The sequence below is a fragment of the Anolis sagrei genome, chromosome 5, assembly GCF_037176765.1.
Source record: "Anolis sagrei isolate rAnoSag1 chromosome 5, rAnoSag1.mat, whole genome shotgun sequence".
In the NCBI taxonomy this organism is placed as follows: domain Eukaryota; kingdom Metazoa; phylum Chordata; class Lepidosauria; order Squamata; family Dactyloidae; genus Anolis; species Anolis sagrei.
Genome location: NC_090025.1, coordinates 192,188,907 through 192,212,063, shown reverse-complemented (window position 1 = coordinate 192,212,063; position 23,157 = coordinate 192,188,907). Strand labels below are relative to the sequence as shown.

Genomic DNA, 23,157 nt, shown 5'->3' with positions numbered 1-23,157 from the left:
TGGCCAGGTTGTTAACTGGTGCTTCTTACAGGGAGAGGTCAACCCTCCTGTTTAAGGAGCTCCATTGGCTGCCGTTCATTTTCCAGTCCCAATTCAAGGTGCAGGTGCTTACCTACAAAGCCCTAAACGGTTTGGGATCTGCCTACCTGCATGACCGCATCTCCATATATGAACCCACATGATCTCTTCAGTCATCTGGAGAGGCCCTGCTTACGATCCCACCTGTGTCGCAAGTGCGATTGGAAACTTCAAGCATCATGTCCCAAAAGCACTTTACTAGAAATTTAAGACTATTTGCATACCGCACCTATCTCCGAAAACCTATCCATTTCACTTGGTCATGTCCAGCATTTTTTTAAATTTTTAATCCTTACATTTGGCCCGGCCTTAGATTTTAACTGCGTCATGGTATTATTGTTTAATGTTTATTGTTATTGTTTAATGTTTATTGCTTTGTTTTATGAGTTTATTTATTGGTGTATTTGTTATGCTACTGTTTTACTGTTGTATCTGGCCTCGGCCTCTTGTAAGCCGCACCGAGTCCTTCGAGAGATGTTAGCGGGGTATAAATAAATGTTTATTATTATTTATTATTAGTAGAAAGAAGTCCACCTGAGAAGTTTGCAGGAGTGGGGGATGGGGCACAAGACTAGACTTGGTGGAAAAAGTCCACCTCCTTACCTTCCTCAGTTCAGAATCAATCACAATATACTATGTATCTGGTGTTGCCCAGGTACGAATTTTCAGTATTGTTGTAATATCTGGGCTGAAGCCACAAGGGGGAGCTAGAGAGAAAAGGATAGTCCATTTTATGGGGAGGCAGTGGTGGTGATGGTGGGGGAATTGAGTGGGGGATGGGGCACAAGACTAGACTTGGTGGAAAAAGTCCACCTCCTTACCTTCCTCAGTTCAGAATCAATCACAATATACTATGTATCTGGTGTTGCCCAGGTACGAATTTTCAGGGCTGAAGCCACAAGGGGGAGCTAGAGAGAAAAGGATAGTCCATTTTATGGGGAGGCAGTGGTGGTGGTGGTGGGGGAATTGAGGAGGAAAATCATTTTCCCGATTTTTGCTGGTTATTCCCCCTCCCCACGTCTCACAACATAAATGAGGGTTATTTCCACGATGGGTACATGGATGGGGGAAATAACAGGAACACACGGGGAAATTGTTTTACTCCTTCAACCCACCCTCCACCCCCATAAAATGGACTATTCTTCTTTCTCTTGCGCCCCCTTGTGGCTTCTGCCCAGATAGTGGAACAGTACTGAATTTTCTAATAGGACATTCATAAAATTGCAAGCTTCACATCACAGATTAATTGAGGTAATTTTTTCTCCTTGCATAAAGAAATACATTGAATATACAGAACTGAATTATTACCTAAGTTTTGTCATCTTAAAGCCTCCTTTCTCTCTTCTCCTGCTCACTTCCATCTTTGCCTGTCCCTCTGAGAAGGCCTCCTTTAAAAGGTTGCCAAATTAACCCTCTGACCCCCTGAAAGGCATTCCTAGTGACATGTAACCTTCTTCCATTTGTCATCTCTTCTGTTGCTACTCGGGGTAGTTTTCACCTTGCTCCAGACACCACCACACCAAAGCTGTAGGTTTTGTAGTTTATTAAGAAAAAGGCAAAATCAAAACAGAGCATACAAAAGGCATAAAATCCATAGACAGGTCAAAGGCTTAAATGCAAAGACACAGTTCCCAAGAGTCAAAGGCAAAAACATGAAGCATAATCCTTTATCAATGTTCAAACAAGAGTCCATAGGACACAGTTGAAAACAAGGCCCAAATCCCATACTCAGGCAGCCAGAAACGTGCTGCTAAAAGCCAAAGTTGATCCACAGAAGTTTGCATGAGAAGAGCTACATTGAACTGACAGCCTCTGCTTGTCAGCTACAAGGCTAAATACCTTTTGCAGACATGAACACATTGCATTGACCCTTGATCTCCTTGGCTTCTCGTTTGCTGGTCATATGAGAGCTTCTCCTGAGCCTTATTTGCAGACGATCTTGCCTGCTCATTAATTCATTATCTTCAAGGCTATGCAACCTCTTATCTTGGTCCAGCTGGATCACTGTGGGAAGGCAAAGACGCCTACACCTGTCTGTGTGGGAATTCACTCTCGTTATCAGTGTCACTAACATTCTTTTCCCCTGCAAACTGACTGACTGTTTCCCCACTTTCAGGCCTGTCTGAAGCATGTACAGAAATCTGTAACCCATCATCCTCATCCTGTAGGAATTCTGGCTCACAGAGCTCAGCTTCAGAGTCAAGCTGAGCCACAACATCTTCCTCTGAGATAGCCTTTCTATTTATATACTGCCTTCTTCTGGCTGCATCTGAGTGCTGCATTACTACATACATATTTATTCATTTGGAGGAGCCCTAGCCCTGAAAAGATGAATATTTTTAGTTGAAACACAACTAGTATTTTAGATTGGATAATGAAGGATTTGTGGACCAAGTTTGGTCCAGACCCATCAAGCCGTGTAGGAACTTTTCTGGAACAAACATAAGTCCATGTATTCACTTACTTACTTTACTTACTTAGGCGATCCCTCGTTGGATGAGTAAGATGGTCTTCCATGATGGGTTTCCTTGTGGGTTCGTAGGTGCCTGTGGAGCCCTATTCTTGACCTGCATCTTCTCCCACAGTGAGGGCATTGGTTTCCAGGTGGAAGGCGGTCCCGGTCGGGGTTGGCTTGACGCGCCTTCCTCCTGGCACGTTTCTCTCTTTCGCCCTCCACTCGTGCCTCCTCGAATTCTGTAGCACTGCTGGTCACAGCTGACCTCCAGCTGGAGCGCTCAAGGGCCAGGGCTTCCCAGTTCTCAGTGTCTATGCCAGAGATTTTAAGGTTGGCTTTGAGGCCATCTTTAAATCTCTTTTCCTGTCCACCAACATCACTTATTGGTATTCACTTATATATAGATAGCTACACCTACGGATGTGAGAGCTGGACCTTAGGGAAGGCTGAGTGAAGGAAGAGAGATGCTTTTGAGCTGTGGTGTTGGAGGAAAGTTCTGAGAGTGCCTTGGACTGCGAGAAGATCCAACCAGTCCATCCTCCAGGAAAGAAAGCCCGGCTGCTCACTGGAGGGAAAGATACTAGAGACAAAGGTGAAGTCCTTTGGCCACATCATGAGGAGACAGCAAAGCCTAGAGAAGACAATGATGCTGGGGAAAGTGGAAGGCAAAAGGAAGAGGGGCCGACCAAGGGCAAGATGGATGGATGGCATCCTTGAAGTGACTGGACTGACCTTGAGGGAGCTGGGGGTGGTGACGGCCGACAGGGAGCTCTGGCATGGGCTGGTCCATGAGGTCACGAAGAGTCGGAGACGACTGAACGAATGAACAACAACACCAGTCTGTTTTTTATTTAAACATATTCTTCAACATCTGAGTGTAGTCAAAGAGGTAAAAATGCCAAAACATTCCAGATTGGGTTTTTTAATAATGGAATTATGGACTTTTGGGGATGGGTTTGGAAATATATCTAAGGTTCAAAGGTGGGCTCCTTTCCCCTTTGCTAGGAATTAAGACCAGACCTTTAATAACGCAGCACTATCCTGGGATACATCTGTTTGAAGAGGTGAGTTGCCTGCCTGTTGTTTCTCTGAATTCTTTCCTCCCTAAATTCTCTTTTTCCCTGTCAATTTTTGGAGTGTTTATGACTCCCTCCGCAGGCCCCCTCCCTTCCACATGGCATTCATTTCTGTGAATGAAAACAAATGGCTGCCTGCGAGAGGCTGGAGATAAAAGAATAATAAGTGCATTTTATATGCCACCTTTGAAAATCAAATAACAATATTACAAAAAGGAGAGCGAGAGAGGCTTTGAGGCTCTCATCCATCCATCAGGAAATGTAAACTGCCTCAGTCATCACAGCCGCAGACGGAGACGGAAACATCATCCACCGGAGAGATAATACTTGCTTCAAGGAAAGCGTAATATTTGTTTTCCTTTTTTAAAGAAGAAAACACAAAGAAATGAATGCATTGTTGCCAAGGATAGGATTGATTTCTATACCCCCTGCCATACCCACCCCCAGTTAATTCTATTTCACGTTTTGTTGAAAAAGGTGGGATTACAAGAATGGAAAGGCTTCAACCTGGATTGCGATACAACCCGATTGTTGTGGGTTTTTCGTGAATTACATAGCAAGTCAAATGCTGGGGTCCTTTTCAGACACAATGGCTTCGTATCTCCAACTGTCCTGAATGGGCAGAAACAGTCCTGATTGTATTTCTCAGTCTTCCTACCTTTTCAGATGCTTTTGAAATGTCTTATTCACCTCTCTTCAGATTCATGTTTATGCCGATTCCTATCCATCGAGTTCAAAATGCAAAAATAGTTTTCATTCTGGGTTGTTGTAGGTTTTTTTGGGCTATATGGCCATGGTCTAGAGGCATTCTCTCCTGACGTTTCACCTGCAGTTTTATACTAATTTATGCAATGCTTTTGATACAAAACAAATAAATTATTGGTTGTTGTAGGTTTTTTGGGCTATATGGCCATGGTCTAGAGGCATTTTCTCCTGATATTTCACCTGCATTTATGGCAAGCATCCTCAGAGGTAGTGAGGTCTGTTGGAACTAGGAAAAAGGGTTTATATATCTGTGGAATGACCAGGGTGAGACAAAGGACTCTTGTCTGTTGGAACTAGGTGTGAATGTTTCAACTGACCACCTTGATTAGCATATAATGGCCTGACAGTGCCTAGAGCAAACTTTTGTTGAGAGGAGATTAACTCCAGCAGACAAGAGTCCTGGGAGTTGCAGTTCAAGAATAGATAGAGAAGGAAGAAAGAGGAACTGAATGAAAAGGTGGGAGAGGAAGGGAAGAGAAGGAAGGAAGGAGAGAATGAAAGAAAAGGGGGAAAGAAGGAAGGAAAGAGGGAGGGAAGGAGAGAAAGAAAGGAGGAGAGAAAGAGGGAGGGAACTTTGACCACAGCAACGCATGGCAGGTACAGCTAGTATAGTATAGTATAGTACAGTACAGTACAGTACAATACAGTATAGTATAGTATATATATAGTATAGTACAGTATAGTATAGTATAATATATATGTGTGTGTGTGTGTGTGCGCGCAACATTAATGATTTTTGCATCTCCAAGATATCTTATTGTTTATATGCAAATATTCCAAACTCTGGGGGGATCCAAAAATGCAGAATATTTCTAATCCAAGCATTGCGGATAAGGGGGGTTTTTTTTTGTCGTGTCAGGAGTGACCTGAGGAACTGCAAGTCGCTTCTGGTGTGAGAGAATTGGCCATCTGCAAGGATGTTCCCCAGGGGACGCCCGGATGATTTGATGTTTTTATCATCCTTATGGGAGGCTTCTCTCATGTCCCCGTATGAGAAGCTGGAGCTGATAGAGGGAGCTCATCCTCCTCTTCCCGGATTCGAACCTGCGACCTGTTGGTCTTCAGTCCTGCCGGCACAGGGGTTTAGCCCACTGCGCCACTGGGGGCTCCAGATAAGGGATGATCAATCTGTATAACGATCCTCCGGTGTCGCAGTGGGTTAAAGCACTGAGCTGCTGAGCACTCAGTGCTCAGTGCACTGAGCTGCTGAGCTCCTCCCTATGAGGAGTGGCTTAAGGAGCTGGGCATGTTTAGCCTGAAGAAGAGAAGGCTGAGAGGAGATATGATAGCCATGTATAAATATGTGAGAGGAAGCCACAGGGAGGAGGGAGCAAGCTTGTTTTCTGCTTCCTTGGAGACTAGGACGCAATGGAACAATGGCTTCAAACTACAAGAGAGGAGATTCCATCTGAACATTAGGAAGAACTTCCTGACTGTGAGAGCCGTTCAGCAGTGGAACTCTCTGCCCCGGAGTGTGGTGGAGGCTCCTTCTTTGGAAGCTTTTAAGCAGAGGCTGGATGACCATCTGTCAGGGGTGATTTGAATGCAATATTCCTGCTTCTTGGCAGAATGGGGTTGGACTGGATGGCCCATGAGGTCTCTTCCAACTCTTTGATTCTATGATTCTATGATTCTATGTTGACCGAAAGGTCGCAGGTTCGATTCTGAGAAGCGGCATGAGCTTCCGCTGTCAACCCCAGCTTCTGCCAACCTAGCAGTTCGAAAACATGCAAATGTGAGTAGATGGGAGCGGGAAGATAACGGCGCTCCATGCAGTTATGCGGCCACATGACCTTGGAGGTGTCTATAGACAACACCGGCTCTTCAGTTTAGAAATGGAGATGAGCACCACACCTCAGAGTCAGACAGGACTGGACTTGATGTCAGGGGACAACCTTTACCGACCTTTACCTTAATCTGTATAACTTCAATCTTTGGCATCTAATGACTATCAACAGGGCAACGAATCCATTTATGATTGTAGCCCAAAGGAGGTATCCAAGATCCCAAATCACCTTGGAGATGTTTCTTAAAGTTTGGATTAAATCTTGGAGACATGAATTCTTCCACTGACAGGAATGATCAGCCAGCAGTAAGATGGATAGTCCTGTCTTTGCAGGAGGTGTCCAAGGTGCTGGATTTATTTCAGAAGCAAAGGTGTAACAACCTAAGAAATCTTTTAAAAGTTTGAACTAAACCCTAGAAGGAAACCAATACTTAGAATCGGGATGGCTAGAATACATGAAAAAAAACCCTCAAAATATGCCCAAAAGACATATTCTTTATAGAAAAATAAAGAACTGCCCTCAAAAGAAAACCGGCTTGCAAATGTTCCCAAACTGGCAGAAATGGACAAGTCATTTTGTATGATAAAGGAGAAATCAATTGACAATTTTTCAGCAAGAATGGGAGCCATTTGTATCATTCATCAAGAAAAAAAGAAAATGTGGAAATGCTTGTGGGTTTTGAAGATTAAGTAAAATACTCAGATAGTAAGGCAGATCAGTGGTGCTCAACCTTCCTAATGCCGCGATCCCTTAATACAGTTCCGTATATTGTGGTGACCCCCCAACCATAACATAATTTTCGTTGCTACTCCATAACTATAACTTTGCTACTGTTATGAATCGTTATGTAAATATCTGATATGCAGGATGGATTTTCATTCACTGGACCAAATTTGGCACAAACACCTGATACACCCAAATTTGAATACTACTAGGGGTTTTTTTTTCAGAGGGGGGTTTGATTTTGTCATTTGGGAGTTGTAGTTGCTGGATTTATAGTTAATTTACAAAGAGTATTCTGAGCTCCACCAATGATGGAATTGAGCCAGACTTGGAACACAGAACTCCCATAACCAACAGAAAATACTGGAAGGGTTTGGTGGGCATTGATATTGACTTTGGGAGTTGTAGTTCACCTACCCCCAGAGAGCACTCAAACAATGATGGATCTGGACCAAACTTAGTACAGATACTCAATATGCCCAAATGTGAACACTGGTGAAGTTTGGGGAAAATAGGCCTTGATATTTGGGAGTAAGTTGCTGGGATTTATAGTTAATTTACAATTAGAGAGCATTCTGAGCTCCACCAACAATGGAATTGAGCCAGACTTGGAACACTGAACTCCCATAACCAACAGAAAATACTGGAAGGGCTTGGTGGGCATTGACCTTGAGTTTGGGAGTTGTAGTTCACCTACTCCCAGAGAGCACTGTGGACTCAAACAATGATGGATCTGGACCAAACTTGGCACAGATACGCAATATGCCCAAATGTGAACACCGGTGAAGTTTGGGGAAATAAAATCAAAGAGCATTCTGAGCTCCACCAATGATGGAACTGAACCAGACTTGGAACATATGACTAACAGAAAATATTGGAGGGGTTTGGTAGGCATTGGCCTTGAGTTTGGGAGTTGTAGTTCGCCTGCATCCAGTGAGCACTGGTCCAAACTTAGCACAGATACTCAATATGCTCAAATGTGAACACTGGTGGTGTTTGGGGAAAATAGACCTTGTCATTTGGAAGTGATGGTTTGCTGGGATTTGTAGTTCACCTACAATCAAAGAGCATTCTGAACCCCACCAACGACAAAATTGGGCCAAACTTCCCACACAGAACCCCCATGACCAACAGAAAATACTGTGTTTTCTGATGGTCTTTGGTGACCCCTTTGACACCCCCTCATGATCCCCCCAAGCATCCTGACAGCCAGGTTGAGAAATGCTGAGGTAGAATAAAGAAGTTGTGTGGATCTGTGCAGTCCAAGATCAGTCTGTCTGTCTGTCTATTTATATCTTATTTATTCATCATGATATCTCAGGACAATCAACAGTTGTTACAACAATTTATGCAACTGAGACATTCTGAAATTTAAACCAACAAACTATTTAAATAAGATAAAGAATATTAAACATGTCAAGGAAAGTGAAAGCAAAAGGCTAAAGGAGTCTTTAAAATATTGTATAGATTTTTGTGTGTGCCTCCAATTAATTTCCAGTTTATGGTAACCCTAAGGCCAACTCTGGAAGCAACCAGGATATTGGGGGGGGGGGGGGGGGGCATGATAATTTTACATGGGGATGTCTACATGCCCTTCACCAACATCATCCCTGGACATTGCAGTCATTCATTGACAATCAAGAAGACATCGCTGTGAAGCAGATACACTATATATGGTGCTAGATATTAGAACAGTATCTGCCAACCTTGGAGTCCTCGTGGACAGGAAGGTGAACATGAGCCAACAATGTCGTGTGGTGGCTAAAAAAAACCAATAGGATTTTGGCTTGCATAAATAGGAGTCTAGTGTCTTGATCCGGGGAAGTCATTTCACCCCTCTATTCTGCCTTGGTCAGACCACATATGGAATCACACTGTGTCCAATTCTGGGCACCACAATTATGGGCTCCCTCCTCCCTATGACCTCCTCTCACATATTATTTATACATGGCTCTCATCATGTCTCCTCTTAGCCTTCTCTTCTTCAGGCTAAACATGCCCAGCTCTTTAAGCCGCTCCTCATCGGGCTTGTTCTCCAGACCCTTGATCATTTTAGTCGCCCTCCTCTGGACACATTCCTGCTTGCCAACATCTCCCTTCAATTGTGGTGCCCAGAATTGGACACAATATTCCAGGTGTGGTCTAACTAGGGCTGGGCGGTTTCGTTTCGTTAATTCATAATTCGTTAAAAATTTGTTATTTTTTTTATAACGAAGCGATAACGAACCATTCTAGAGCAATTTAAAAATGAAACGAATTTTTTAATTTGTTTCGTAAATGCTTCGGATTCGTTATGTATTCGTTTCGTTGTCGGTTTGAGGTCGTTTCGTTATTATTTCCGCATGTCTGGGGTAAGTTTTATAGTTGTTTTTTGTTTAATTAGTGAAAAAAATTATAATATCACACCAACAGTCAACAACAGAGGGAGAGGGAAGCTTCAGAAGTTCCCCCTGTCCCATTTGGAGGTTTTTTAGCGTATTGCGCGGCCGCGGCCGCCATTAACGAATCGATTCGTTATTGTTTCATAATTGTTTCGTTAATGTTTCGTAATTTTTTTTACATTTACGAAATTTCGTAAATATCGAACTTTTTAAAAGAAAAATTTCAGTATTCTTTTAAATATCGAAACGCAAAACCCCCCAAAAAACAAATTGATTTTAGAAACAAATTTTTCTGTTGTTTCCCAGGCCTAGGTCTAACCAAAGCAGAACAGAGCATGGGGAGCATGACTTCCCTGGATCTAGACACTATGCTCCTATTGATGCAGGCCAAAATCCCATTGGCTTTTTTTTGCCATTGCATCACATTCTTGGCTCATGTTTAAGTTGTTGTCCATGAGGACCCCAAGATCTTTTTCACACGTACTGCTCGCGAGCCAGGCATTGTCCCCCATTCTGTATCTTTGCATTTTGTTTTTTCTGCCTAATTGGAGTATCTTGCATTTGTCACTGTTGAACTTCATTTTGTTAGTTTTGGCCCATCTCTCTAATCTCTCTAATCCTGCTCCTGTCCTCTGGAGTATTGGCTCTCCCTCCCAATTTGGTGTCGTCTGCAAACTTGATGATCGTGCCTTCTAGCCCTTCATCTAAGTCATTAATAAAGATAAAGGAGATTCCATCTGAACATGAGGAAGAGCTTCCTGACTGTGAGAGCTGTTCAGCAGTGGAACTCTCTGCCCTGGAGTCAGGCATGTAGTGGGGGGGGGGGGGGAGGCTTGAGGGGCTTAACCCCCCCCCCCAAATTCTCATGGTGGTCCACGAGAAGGCCTTTATTTAAACTGTTATGTTTATTCATATCATGATCTGATCACCATGCTCCATATATCACTCCCCCCCCCCCCCATATCAAAATCCTGGCTAGGGGACTGCCTGGAGTTTGGTGGAGGCTCCTTCTTTGGAAGCTTTTAAACAGAGGCTGGATGGCCATCTGTCAAGGGTGCTTTGAATGCAATATAATAATAATAATAATAATAATAATAATAATAATAATAATAATACTTTATTTGTACCCCGCTACCATCTCCGCAAGGGACTCGGTGCGGCTTACATGAGGCCGAGCCCAAACACAACAATACAGGCAATAATCACAACAATACAAGCAATTAAAATAAAACATAAACGATAAACATATAACATTATCGATAAGACAACATACAGTTAAACCTGTGGGAAGGCCAAATGTAAAAATTAAAATTGGAATAGTGTGCATGGATGAAAAGGTGATAGTGTCGTTTGTGGAAGACATACGAGCAGACCTAAAAGTATAAAGTGCTTTGGAGGGACAAAGTGCTATGGGATCATTATTTCTGGAAGGCACACTGGAACAACCACACGTCTTCAAACTCCTCCTGAAGACTGCCAGAGTTGGGGCCTGCCTGATGTCCTTAGGGAGTGAATTCCAGAGTCAAGGGACCACCACCGAAAAGGCACTCTCTCTTGTCCCCACCAATTGTGTGGATTCGTATACAGAGATGCGGTCACGCAGGTAGGCGGGTCCCAAACCGTTCAGGGCTTTGAAGGTAAGAACCTGCACCTTGAATTGGGTCCGGTAGATGAATGGCAGCCAGTGGAGCTCCTTGAACAGGAGGGATGACCTCTCATAAGATCATAGAATCAAAGAGTTGGAAGAGACCTCATGGGCCATCCAGTCCTCATGGGCCATCCAGATGGAATCTCCTCTCTTCTAGTTTGAAGCCATTGTTTCGTGTCCTAGTCTCCAGGGAAGCACTCCTCCTCCCTGTGGCTTCCTCTCACATATTTATACATGGCTATCATATATCCTCTCAGCCTTCTCTTCTTCAGGCTAACATGCCCAGCTCCTTAAGCCGCTCCTCATAGGGCTTGTTCTCCAGACCCTTGATCATTTTCGTCGCCCTCCTCTGGACACATTCCAGCTTGTCAATATCTCTCTTCAATTGTGTTGCCCAGAATTGGACACAATATTCCAGGTGTGGTCTTACCAAAGCCTTCTTTGTCCTTCTTTGTTTCCTCTCTGTTGTTGTGCTGTTCTATTTTTAGAGTTTTTTAATACTGGTTTTTATACTATTTTTATACTGTTTTTATATTGTATTGTCGAAGGCTTTCATGGCTGGAATCACTAGGTTCTTGTGGGTTTTTTCGGGCTATATGGCCATGTTCTAGAGGCATTTCTCCTGACGTTTCGCCTGCATCTATGGCAAGCATCCTGTTTTTATATTTTTTTTTATTTAAATTGGATATTTATGCTTTTGGCTGTGGGCACCATGGTGTGTTGGTTGTTAGCCACCCTGAGTCCCTCTGCGGAGGTCGAGATAGGACAGGATACAAATGTCCGAAATAAATAATTGTCTTCTTCAGGCTCAACATGCCCAGCTCTTTGAGCCGCTCCTCATAGGGCTTGTTCTCCAGACCCTTGATCATTTTAGTCGCCCTCCTCTGGACACATTCCAGCTTGTCAATATCTCTCTTGAATTGTGGTGCCCATTAAAGCGGTTGCTTTGCCAGCAAGTCAGTCTAGTCTGCAAAGGCCTGATTCCATAGCCAGGATTTCACTTGTTTCCAAAAGGTCCGAAGGGATGGAGCTGATCTAATTTCGCTTGGGAGTGGGTTCCACAGCCGAGGGGCCACCACAGAAAAGGCCCTGTCACTTGTCCCCACCAAACGCGATTGCAATGATGGTGTCCTCCTCTGGACACCTTCCAGCTTGTCAACATCTCTCATCAATTGTGGTGCCCAGAACTGGACACAGTATTCCAGTTGTGGATCTTTTCCAACTCAGTGAGTCTATTAAGGCCACCTTAGGAGCAGTGGTTTGCTCTTCTCCACACTCGCATGCCGAGGATTCCACTTTGTAGCCCCATTTCTGAAGGTTGGCTCTACATCTCGTGGTGCCAAGGGCAGTCTGTTCAGCGCCTTCCAAGTTGCCCAGTCTTCTGTGTGCCCAGGGGGGAGTCTCTCATCTGGTATCGCCCATGGATTGAGGTGCTGGGTTTGGGCCTGCCACTTTTGGACTCTTGCTTGCTGGGGTGTTCCAGCGAGTGTCTCTGTAGATCTAAGAAAACTATGTCTTGATTTAAGTCGTTGACGTGCTGGCTGATACCCAAACAGGGGATGAGCTGGAGATGTCTCTGCCTTGGTCCTTTCACTATTGGCTGCAACTTCCCGGCGGATGTCAGGTGGTGCAATACCGGCTAAGCAGTGTAATTTCTCCAGTGGTGTAGGGTGCAGACACCCTGTGATAATGCAGCATGTCTCATTAAGAGCCACATCCACTGTTTTAGTGTGGTGAGATGTGTTCCACACTGGGCATGCATACTCAGCAGCAGAGTAGCATAGCGCAAGGGCAGATGTCTTCACTGTATCTGGTTGTGATCCCCAGGTTGTGCCAGTCAGCTTTCGTATGATGTTGTTTCTAGCGCCCACTTTTTGCTTGATATTCAGGCAGTGCTTCTTGTAGGTCAGAGCAGGGTCCAAAGTGACTCCCAGGTATTTGGGTGCGCTGCAATGCTCCAGTGGGATTCCCTTCCCAAAGCCTGTGCCTTTGGGAAGGGAAGTCGGGCTGGTCTTCCTCCTCCTCTGCCCTCCTCCTTTTTCCTCATCCCTCCCTCCCTCCCTCCCTCCGCCCGGTGGCTGGCAATGCGATGCCACAATTAGCCCAATCAGGTTGCAGATCCTAGATGTCAGTAGTGAGTAGAGAAGGGAAGAAGAAGGAGCCAGGGCGAGAGGCAGACGGAGAACGGCGCCGGAGGAGAAGGCAGGCAGGCAGGGAAGCAAGGGAAGCGGAGAGGCGGCGGGGTTGCCAAGCGGAGAGACCCTCAGCTTCCAGAGAAGGAGGAAGGAGGAGGCAGCACCAGCCTCTTCTTCCCAATTCTTCCTCCTCTTCCTTCCTTCCCAGCCAAGCGAGGCTTTCGGACTCTTGCAAGGAGCGGCTCCTTCTCCTCCTTTTCCTCTCCTTCCTTCCTTCCTTCTTCGGGGCGCGCGTGCTTTTCCTTCTGCCTTCCGCGTTGCCTTTCCCACGCAGGCGCCCACCCTCCTCTCCCCCCTTTATTCTGGACCCAGAGAAGAAGAGAAAACCCCGAGGAGGGAACCAGAGAGAGAGATAGGCACAGAAACCTGATCCAGAGGAGCTCCAAGAGGGAAGCAGAGCCTCCTTCCTCGTCTCCCCCATAGACGCCCCGCGAAGAGGAACCCCGGGGGTCGTCCCCTAAGGATTGTCCACGCACATCTATACCATATCCTATAGATTATTTGCAAGGCGGAGCAGAGGGGAGAGCTCTTGAAGATCTTCAAGGTGGAGCTTGTGCTGGAAAGAGAGAGATACACACACAGAGAGAGATCTTTCCATTGCTCTGTCTCTCTCTCTCTGCGCCTAGTCTGGGCTGGCCAGCCTTGAAGCCGAGGCAAGCTCGGGTCTCTCTATCTGCCGCCGCCGCCTCTCTTCCCTCGGGCCCCGCCATCCACGATCCTTCTCTCTCTCTCTCTCATTCTCTTCGGGCGGCGGCGGCAGAAGAAGGAGGAGGAGGAGGAGAAGGAGAAACCGGAAAGAGGAGGAAAGTAGCCACGGAAAAAGAGGAGGAGGAGAAGCCAGAGAGGAGGAGAAGCCGCGGAAAAGGAGGAGAAGGAGGAGAAGCCGGGGAGAGGAGAAGAGAAGCCGCGGAAAAGGGGGAGGAGAAGGAGGTGGAGAAGCAGGGGAGAGAAAAGAGAGAAGCCACTGAAAAGGAGGAGGAGAAGCCGGAGAGAGGAGAAGAGAAGCCACTGAAAAGGAGGAGAGAGGAGAAGAGAAGTCACGGAGAAGGAGGAGAAGGAGGAGAAGCCGGAGAGAAGAGGGAGAAGCCACTGAAAAGGAGGAATAGGAGGAGCCCGGCGGCTTCTGCTGCCGCTACTACGCCGCCTGCGATGCCGGACTAACAAGGCGGAAGGGAATATACACCTATCTCTTGTTTATTTTTTCCCCCTTGCCAATCTGGCTTTGAGTCCTGGAGGAAGAAGAGGAGGAGGAAGAGGGATTGCCCACCTTTTTCCGCCTATGCTCAGGAGGAGAAGCAGCCAAAGAAGAGGAGGAAGGAAGGAAGAACCCTCAACGTGGAGGTAAAACGGGATTGACATTTCATCCACTTAAAATCCGGTTTCTGCCTCCTGCAGAATTTTGGGGTTTGTAGTTTAGGGAGGCTGCTGAAAGGCTCCTCCCTAAACTAGAAACCCCAGAATTCTGCAGGAGGCAGAAACCGGATTTTAAGTGGATTTTTTCCCCTCTAGTGTGATGAGGCATACTTGTGTTTCATGGCTGGAATCACTGGGTTGCTGTGAGTTTTCTGGGCTGTATGGCCACGTTCCTGAAGCACTCTCTCCTGACGTTTCACCTGCATCTATGACATGCATCTTCACATCCTCTGAGGATGCCTGCCTGCAATAAATGCAGGCGAAACGTCAGGAGAGAATGCTTCTGGAGTATGGCCATACAACCCAGGAAAACTCACAGCAATCTATTATACTATTACCATGTCTCCCCGAAAATAAGACACTGTCTTATATTTATTTTTCCACCAGAAGACACACTAGGGCTTATTTTTCAGGGGTTGTCTTATTTTTAATAATCTCTGTGTTATTAATTAACTAATTATTATTTTTCTACCAAAAGACACACTAGGACTTATTTTCAGGGATTGTCTTGGATTTTTTCCATAATCTGCGTGGATTAATTAATTAATTGATTGATTTTCTACTAGAGAACACACTAGGGCTTATTTTCAGGGACTGTCTTGTTTTTCACAATCTCTGTGTGTTAATTAATTAATTTCCCACCAGAAGACACACTAGGGCTTATTTTCAGGGGGTAGTCTTATTTTTCATATTCTGCGTGTATTAATTAATTAATTAATTTCCCACCAGAAGACATACTAGGGCTTATTTTCAGGGGTTGTCTTATTTTTCATCATCTGCGTGTATGAGTTAATTAACTAATTAATTGCAGTATTTATATATCGCCCTTCTCAACCCTGAAGGGGACTCAGGGTGGTTTACAGTGTTGTCAACACTGTGTGAACACTGCATGGGATGATCTCTCTGAGCTCAGAAGCAGACTGCTTACTGAAGCTTTCCCCTCTGGTGAGAGAGACCTACAGGCTGCTGCTGGTCGTTACTGGGGAGCAGCAGCTTTACTGGTGTTTGTGGGGGCGTGGGAGAGACCCACAGACTGTTTCTGGTCGGTTCTGGGGGAGAGAGACCCACAGTACTGACTAAAAAGGCAGCCACAGCTTTACTTCTTTCCCTTGAGGAAACACAATACTGAAAGCACTTTCTATGCCTCCGCTTGCAGCAGGCACAGAATGACCAGAACCTCCCTTTCCCTGGGGTTTGTGTGGGGTGAGAGAGACCTACAGGCTAGTGCTGGGTAGCAGCAGCTTTACTAGTGTTTGTAGGGGGTGAGAGAGACCCACAGACTGTTCCAGGTTGGTTATGGGGGAGAGAGACCCACAGTACTGAGAAAAAAGGCAGCCACAGCTTTACTTCTTTCCCCTGAGGAAACACAATACATAAAGCACTTTCTATGCTTCCCTCTACGTCTCAGTTTGCACTAGTGTTTGTGGGGGCGTGAGAGAAACCCACAGACTGTTCCAGGTTGGTTCCGGGGAGAGAGAGACCCACAGTACTGAGTAAAAAGGCAGCCACAGCTTTACTTCTTTCCCCTGAGGATACACAATACCGAAAGCACTTTCTATGCCTCCCTCTAAGCTTCAGTTTGCAGCAGACACAGAATGACCTGGACCTGATACAGGGAAAGCCGACCTTGTACGCATAGCCATACCTATAGTCTTATTTTGAGGGTATGATGTGACTTATGTTGTGCAAATGCTTACAAATCCGACTATATGGGGAAACAGGGCGTATTATTCCTTAGTTGGATTTGGAGAAGGGCTGGGATGCACTGCATGCCCGGTGTGTAGTGTGTGAGTGTGGGCATCGGGGAGAAGAGAGATCTCTGCGCGTGCTGTGTGCGGAGCTGGGTGTCTACACACACACACACACTCACGCGCGCGCCAAGCGAGGAGGCACCATCTGCAGTGTCAATGCGGCGCCTGTGCTGAGCAAAGGTGGGGGGAGAGAGAGGCGAGGAGGAGGAGGAGGAGGAGGAGGAAGGGAAAGAGGGCCCCTGCCCAGAAGCCCCCTCCGCCAGGTCCGAAAACGCCCTCCCCTCCCTTACCTCCTTCTCCTTCCTCCAGAAGAGGCGTGAGACCGGTTTGAAACGCACACCTGGTCAGTGATGGAGGGGAGGAGGGAGGGAAGAAGAAGGAGCTTCCCTTGGAAGGGAGGGCAAAGAAGGCACAAGCCGGATCATGGTGGTAATGGTGATGCTATCCCCTCCTTTACCTGGCTGCAGGTAGGCTTCGTCCCTCCTGAAAATGAAGTGATTTTCTTAAGGAATGGGATGGGAGGGCGTGGGAGCATTTAAGAGCAGGCATGGGCCAACTTTGGCCCTCCAGGTGTTTTGGACTCCAACTTCCACAATTCCTAACAGCCGGTAGGCTGTTAGGAATTGTGGGAGTTGAAGTCCAAAACACCTGGAGGGCCGAAGTTGGCCCATGCCTGTCTCAGAGACTTTCCCCATCTAGCTTTCTCCCCTCCCACCATCCAAAAAAGGCAAGTTACATTTTTGAACATTCAGTATACATACATGCATAAGTATACATTCCATATACATACATGAGTATACATTCAACATACAATCATGCATAAGTATACATTCATACATGCATAAGTATACATTCAGTATACATACATGCATAAATATATATTCCATATACATACATGCATTAAGTATACATTCAGTATATATACATGCATAAGTATACATTCCATATACATCCATGCATTAAGTATACATTCAATATATATATACATGCATAAGTATACATTCCATATTCATACATGCATTAAGTATACATTCAGTATATATACATTGAATGTATGCTTAATGCATGTATGTATATGCATAAGTATACATTTAATATACCTCCATGCATAAGTATATGTTCAATATATATCCATGCGTAAGTATACATTCAGTATACATACATGCATAAGTGTATATTCAATATACATACATGCATAAGTATACATTCCATATACACACATGCATTAAGTATACATTCAATATATATGCATGCATAGATTCAGTATATGTACATGCATAAGTATACATTCCCTATACATACATGGATAAGTATACATTCCATATACATCCATGCATAAGTTTACATTCCATGTACATACATGCATAAGTATACATTCCATATACATACATGCATTAAGTATACATTCAATATATATGCATGCACAAGTATAGATTCAATATATGTACATGCATAAGTATACATTCCCTATACATACATGGATAAGTATACATTCAATATACATCCAGGCATAAGTATATATTCCATATACATCCATGCATAAGTATTCATTCAATATACATCCAGGCATAAGTATATATTCCATATACATCCATGCATAAGTATTCATTCAGTATACATCCATGCATAAGAATACATTCAATATACATACACGCATCAGTATACACTCAATATACATACATGTATATACATGCATAGCTGCTTTGAACTCCCTTTGGGGAGATAAAGCAGGATGTGAATAAATATAATAATAATTAATGCATAAAGCCAAGCGTCATATGTCCAAAGTGCAATGAAGGATGCCCTGCCAGAGTCCAAAAACTACATAGCTAGCTAGCTTTATTCCCTCCTTTCCAAAAGAGAAACCTCCTTTGTTGGGTTTGAGTTGGGCATTTAATATAAAATCATTTTTCAAAGTCCACAGTGCAAGATAACCCCTGTCAGAGTCCAAACATGACATAGGCAAGGATGGATGGAGGTGAGTCTGGTTGAGAAATGAGCTGAGGGTGTTTGTTTTCTTCCTTTGGAATGATCTGGGTGCCTGCCTAAGTCAGGGTGCCACTTGGGTTGCAGTGAGGCTCTCTCCACCCTTCCTAGAATATCACTCATTCCTCTTTTCTTCTCCCTTCTTCCTCTCCAAATCCATGCTGAGTATCTTCCTAGCAGGCAAGTTTCACTGGGCGGTGGGCGTGGGGAGAGGGAGAGGCTGGGACAAGGCTTGGCATAGGTTGGAAGGGGAGATTGCTTAGGAGGAAAATAATGCTGCTTCCTTCATCTCCTTGGGACCCTTTCTCCTAGGAGCTCTTTGTACTTTTTGGGGTGTGTGCCCCCCAAGACAAAGGATGGTACCCCAACTGGCCAGCCTTTGCTGTAGAGAGGCAGGTGCTCATATAGCTGGAGGCGAAGAGAGTGAGGAAGTGTTGGGCATTGCATTCTCCCCCTTTATTTTGCAGCTGGCATCCCTCAGGAAGGAAATACTGTATGAAGAAAATATACTAACTTCAATGGGGAAATGAAGGGTGTTTTTTAAAACCCTTCCCTTTAAAACAAAGAGGATTTAAAGGCACAGAATTGTATTCTAACAGTTGTTTGAGTGCTTTATATGAGCCTGGCTGGTATGTATTGAAACCATCACTGCTCACTGACAAGCATTGGGGAAGAAAACACTTTTGACATGCTCATTGGCACTTCGTTTTTCCCATCTCCTGGCCTTAAAAGATGTATGGACATGGAGGGAGCTCTTTGTCAATGGGAAATTCGTGCTTCTTAAGAGAACATAATAGGGAACAACTCCGAAATGCTGAGTTTCCAACAGACCTCACAACCTCTGAGGACACCTGCCATAGATGTAGCCAAAACGTCAGGAGAGAATGCTTCTGAAGCATGGCCAGATGTCCTGGAAAACACACAACTTCTCAGAAATGCTGCCTTGATTTTTGGAATGAGTAAAATAACGGGATGGGCACCAAAGCACAACCCTTTTTGTGTCAATATAGAATGAGCGAACCTATGATTCCAATACAAAGGTTTGATTTCAGGAATATCCCCAAAGGAATAACCTTCAGATCAGAGGTTTTGCTTCCGCACCCATTTTCCTTTCACTTAGGAAGAAAAAGAATCAATGAACTTCCAAAGAATAGGTTTGCCTCCTCTTTCTTCTCTCCTGTATCCACCTCTTTCTCCATCTCTCTTCCCATCTCTTTCTCATCCTTTCAGCCTCTCCAGTCAAGATTGGCTGTGCCAATGGGAATGTGACCATTTTCTCCCTTTCCTGGGGTTCCCATTCAAACCCCAAACCCAACCCTTCCACATCGAGATAGGGCTTGTTTATTCCAGTCCTGCCTTCTCTTTTCTGAGCTGGAACTCGAACCCAGTACCAGCTTGAAAGAGCTCTGAATCCACCTCTTTCTCCATCTCTTTTCCCATCTCTTTCTCTTTCTCATCCTTTCAGCCTCTCCAGTCAAGATTGGCTGTGCCAATGGGAATGTAACCCTTTTCTCCCTTTCCGGGGTTCCCATTCAAACCCCAAACCCACCCCTTCCACATCGAGATAGGGCTTGTTTATTCCCAGTCCTCTTTTCTGAGCTGGAACTTGAACCCAGGACCAGCTTGAAAGAGCTCTGAGAAGGTACAGAGTTCATTCCCCTCCCCAAGGAGGCTCCTTCTTTGGAGGCTTTTAAACAGAGGCTGGATGACCATCTGTTGGGGGTGCTTTGAATGTAATGTTCCTGCTTCTTGGCAGTGGGTTGGACTGGATGGCCCATGAGGTCTCTTCCAACTCTATGATTCTATTATCAGGGCTTGGATGGAAAGCTCTCAGGAACAGGGACTCCCTCCTTGTGACTCTGTCAAGCCCCTCTGTTCCTTGAGCAAGGGCTTTTCTATGGCTGGACCATTTGTCTTCCTTTCTATAGCTCTGCTTGGCTTGGGAAAGAGGGAGGGGGACATGGTTGTGGTTCTGTCTGAGTATTTCCTATTCCAAGTACATTTAACCCATGCAGCGTCCATAGACCATAAAGCTTGTGATGTCCCTGCAAATAGGCCAAGCTTGGGAGCCTCAGGTTTAGAAGGAGTCCTCATGGGGTGGAGAAAAGGTATCTAAATGCTTGTTTACAACTCCAGATTGTTGGCAGGACCAGAGATAGTGAGGATCCCAGTCCTTGTCCTCACAACCCTGCAAGGGAAGCTTGCATTGTGCCCATTTTACAGATGGAGAAATACTCCAGGAATTGATCATGATCATTAATAGGAGCATAGTGTCTAGATCTAGGGAAGTAATGCTACCCCTCTATTCTGCTCTGGTTAGACCACACCTGGAATATTGTGTCCAATTCTGGGCACCACAATTCAAGAGAGATATTGACAAGCTGGAATGTGTCCAGAGGAGGGTGACTAAAATGATCAAGGGTCTGGAGAACAAGCCCTATGAGGAGCGGCTTAAGGAGCTGGGCATGTTTAGCCTGAAGAAGAGAAGGCTGAGAGGAGATATGATAGCCATGTATAAATATGTGAGAGGAAGCCACAGGGAGGAGGAGGGAGCAAGCTTGTTTTCTGCTTCCTTGGAGACTAGGATGTGGAACAATGGCTTCAAACTACAAGAGAGGAGATTCCATCTGAACATTAGGAAGAACGTCCTGACTGTGAGAGCCGTTCAGCAGTGGAACTCTCTGCCCTGGAGTGTGGTGGAGGCTCCTTCTTTGGAAGCTTTTAAACAGGGGCTGGATGGGGTGCTTTGAATGCAATATTCCTGCTTCTTGGCAGAATGGGGTTGGACTGGATGGCCCATGAGGTCTCTTCCAACTCTTTGATTCTATGATTCTATAGCAAGGAGCCGGGCGCAGGAAATTCAAAGGAAAAAAATGTATAAAAGTGCATGTTTTACTGTGTTATGTATCTCAGCCTTTTTTGAGGGCGGATTACCGCAGGCTGGCATCACTTTCAGCTAAAATTAAATAAATCCCTTGGTGGCTTCTACTTCAACTTGGTGAAGTATTGGCTTCTTTTCCCACCAGGCTAAACCCACAGTGGCTTGGATCTCCCTATCCACTGCCATTCTAAATTGCTCAATAACACAGCAGAAGCCTTGTGTGTACATTTCTTCTTTAGCAGCCGGAACAATCCATGCTGAAGGAAACGTTCCAATGCAGCACAGAACAACACCCTCACATTAAGATTCTTGTCTAGTTTCCCCTTCCATCCCAATCCCATTTGATCCTGTGACTGACTGTATTAGGATCCGGTTGTGTTAAATGCACAGCGATGGTGCTGATGGCAAAACAGCCAGGTCCCTGCCCTCAGGAACTTGTTTGCAGTGTGCATTTGGATCAAAGGAGGGAAGGGTGCAACCAGGGGAAAGAAAGACATTTCTATGGATCGATCTGCTTCAGCTTTGTTTCACCTGGAGATGAAAGAGTTAAACCAGAGAGGAGCTCCCTCTCGCCTTATGAAGCCAACCTCCTTTTGGGGATATTCCTGAAATCAAACCTTTGTATTGGAATCATAGGTTCACCCATTTTGTATTGACACAAAAAGGGTTGTGTTTTGGTGCCCATCCCATTATTTTACTCGTTCCAAAAATCAAGACAGCATTTCTGAGTAGTTGTGTGTTTTCTGAGTAGTTGTGTGCATTTTCTACCCCTCTATTCCGCTTTGGTTAGACCACACCTGGAATATTGTGTCCAGTTCTGGGCACCACAATTCAAGAGAGATATTGACAAGCTGGAATGTGTCCACACAGGCATGTAGCCGGGGGAGGGGGGGGGGGAGCTCGAGGGGCTTCAGCCCCCCCCCCGAAATTCTCATGGTGGTCCGTGAGAAGGCCTTATTGGTGTATTATTTAAACTGTTATGTTTATTCATATCATGATCTGATCACCATACTCAATATATCCCATATGCACGTGGGTATTGGGGTAATGATACAAAAGGTTTGCTAGGGTAGACCCTCTTTCACTCAGACTCAGCCCCCCGAATCAAACTCAGCCTCCCCCCCCCCCGAATCAAAATCCTGGCTACGGGCCTGTGTCCAGAGGAGGGTGACTAAAATGATCAAGGATCTGGAGAACAAGCCCTATGAGGAGCGGCTTAAGGAGCTGGGCATGTTTAGCCTGAAGAAGAGAAGGCTGAGAGGAGATATGATAGCCATGTATAAATATGCGAGAGGAAGCCACAGGGAGGAGGGAGCAAGCTTGTTTTCTGCTTCCCTGGAGACTAGGATGCAGAACAATGGCTTCAAACTGCAAGAAATGAGATTCCATCTGAACATGAGGAAGAACTTCCTGACTGTGAGAGCCATTCAGCAGTGGAACTCTCTGCCCCGGAGTGTGGTGGAGGCTCCTTCTTTGGAAGCTTTTAAACAAGAGGCTGGATGGCCATCTTTCAGGGGTGATTTGAATGCAATATTCCTGCTTCTTGGCAGGGGTTGGACTGGATGGCCCATGAGGTCTCTTCCAACTCTTTGATTCTATGATTTTATGATTCTATGACGTTCTCCTGACGTTTAGGTTACATCTATGGCAGGTGTCATCAGAGGTTGTGAGGTCTGTTGGAAACTCAGCATTTCTGAGTTTTTCCCTATTATGTTCTCTCAAGAAGCAAGAATTTCCCATTGACAAAGAGCTCCCTCCATGTCTATGCATCTTTTAAGGCCAGGAGATGGGAAAAACCAAGTGCCAATGAGCATGTCAAGAGTGTTTTCTTCCCCAATGCTTGTCAGTGACCAGTGATGGTTTCAATACATACCAGCCAGGCTCATATAAAGCACTCAAGCAACTATGTTGAAATACAATTCTGTGCCTTTAAATCCTCTTTGTTTTAAAGGGAAGGGTTTTAGAAAACACCCTTCATTTCCCCATTGAAGTTGGTATATTCTCAGTTTGACTGAACC

The 23,157-nt window shown here is 45.2% G+C and overlaps 1 protein-coding gene across 3 annotated transcripts in view; it reads left to right on the top strand.

The window, feature by feature from the left end:
* The window catches only part of PLXNA4 (plexin A4), a 770,557-nt gene that overhangs the window by 2,884 nt on the left and 744,516 nt on the right, over positions 1 to 23,157 (top strand). The window contains exon 1 of one of the 3 annotated variants that reach the window (XM_060776421.2): positions 13,033 to 14,449. The exons of 1 other annotated variant lie outside the window; for it this stretch is intronic. The gene's annotated coding sequence lies outside the window, so the exon portion shown is untranslated. Of the gene's footprint in view, positions 1 to 13,032; positions 14,450 to 16,591; positions 16,740 to 23,157 lie in introns of those variants that run through there. One more of the 3 variants, XM_060776422.2, reaches the window with a different exon arrangement.